Source organism: Mastomys coucha, unplaced genomic scaffold, assembly GCF_008632895.1.
Source record: "Mastomys coucha isolate ucsf_1 unplaced genomic scaffold, UCSF_Mcou_1 pScaffold7, whole genome shotgun sequence".
NCBI lineage: Eukaryota > Metazoa > Chordata > Mammalia > Rodentia > Muridae > Mastomys > Mastomys coucha.
In genome coordinates, this window is record NW_022196913.1 from 16,487,999 (window position 1) to 16,489,869 (window position 1,871).

General features: G+C 40.8%; 1 long non-coding RNA gene across 2 annotated transcripts in view; it reads right to left on the reverse strand.

Annotated features, from left to right (window-relative positions):
- LOC116081820 overlaps positions 1–1,871 on the reverse strand; it is a 40,409-nt gene that overhangs the window by 657 nt on the left and 37,881 nt on the right. For both annotated transcript variants that reach the window (XR_004115019.1, XR_004115020.1), the window contains one exon: positions 211–333. This is a non-coding gene — a long non-coding RNA (uncharacterized LOC116081820). The remainder of the gene's footprint in view (positions 1–210; positions 334–1,871) is intronic.

Here is a 1,871-nt window from a genome sequence, read left to right on the forward strand (position 1 = left end):
GGAACTATATTAGGTTCAAACAATGGTAAGAAAAAAATTGGAATGCAGGTAACAGACCTTTATCATGGACAGGATGCTAAGAGAGGACAAAGGAGGACAGGTGCTGAGCACCACAGGCTAGAGAAAACCTTGCCTCAGGGCAGCAGGTGTGGAAGCATGTGATCCTCTCTTGGGGTGAGAAACAGCTTTGTGTCATGATGGTATAATTACCTCTAGATGGTATAAATATCTTTGCATGCTGGTGGCAGCATACAGATGCAGTTCTGGCCAATATTTAATGGAACTCAGCTGTCCCTTGAAGTAGTGTGGAGCCTCTCCAGGTTTTTAGTAATCCTAAGAAAAGAGGCAACAGAGCCACATGAAAAGCCATCTCTTAAGACCAATCCCAGTGAGGGATTGGAAGGGAAAGAGCTAGAAGCCAAGGAGGTCCATTCAAAGGGTCAGTCTGATGTGGGGATAAAGGGTGATGACTCTCTTGGAGACAGAGAAGAGAGCAGATTCCTGGTACAATACATTGGTATGATCATTGAGGTAGGAACTGAGCAACAGGGATTAAGGGTTACTGAATAGAGCCACCTGTTATAGACTGGAAAGACCAGTGAGAGGAGTTGTGAGTTCTAACAAAGACATGAACATTTTTATGTTCTGAAGCACTTGCACAACTTAACTCAGTTAAGAAACAACACTGCAGCCTCACGTCAGTGTTCTTATTACAAATACAAAATATCCAGGGCTGGAAATGGATTGGTGGTTAAGAACCTGTGCTCTTCCTAGGGGCTCACTGCACCCCCAGGGCACTTAGAGTTGCCTGTAACTTCAGCCTCAGGGTCTCCAGTACCCTCTTCTGACCTCTGTTGGTAGTGCACTCACATGCCCATGATATGCAAAGACATATGCATAATTAAAATAAATAAAATTTTATATATATTTCAGGAATTTTATTTTTATCATCAACTAACATTTGTATTTTTGCTCTTGAGACATGGTCTCATATAGCATTAACTCTCTGTAAATTTACTCCGTAGAGTCATTGGTGACCTGCAATTTCTGAGCCTCCTGCATTCTGAGCATGAGTGCTGAGATTATAGGATCTGGTTGGTGCCATACTAGAGATTCCTAACCTAGAGCTTCCTGTATGCTAGGTAAACACTGTGCCAACTAAACTGCATTCCCATCCCTATGCCAGTTAAGTTTCACAGTAAGAAACTAATCTGATAAAAAAAAATTATTTTTTATTAAAAATAAAATGTCTCTGATAATCCTTGGTAGTAGTGTGGCATTATTATTGTTATTATTATAATTAGTAGTAGTAGTATTGTTTAATAATTCTATACTTTCGTTTACTCTTGGCTCACATTCCTTAATGTTTCAGACCAAGAAGTATTCATGCCTTTAAGGGAAGATGAGAGATTGAAATGGAAGTCACTCAATCTACATAAGCCAAAACCCTAAAGGGACCCAGAGCACACAGTGTAGGCCCACAAGAGTACTTGATGAGTCGGGGCAACAATTCCATACCCTAAGGCTAGATTCAATTTCACAAGTTGGGGAAGCACTAGGAAGAAAATAACAACAACAACAACAACAAAAACCAAAGAGGGCTTAGATATGATTGTGATCTAAAAGGGGCTGCACATCTATTCTCAGAGAACAAGGTACCTCCAATTTTCCAGGAATTTCTAGATTAAGTTCCAAGCAAAGAGCCCAGGCACAGGCTCTGACCATCTATAGACACCTATCTGTTTATATGACCTTGATGTCACACAAAAGTGGAAGAGCCTTGGGTTCACAAATAAAGAGCTGCCACCAGCAGGAACACAGCGGGTTTCTCAGCAGACAAAGATAGAGACTCAGACAATTCAAAAATTTGT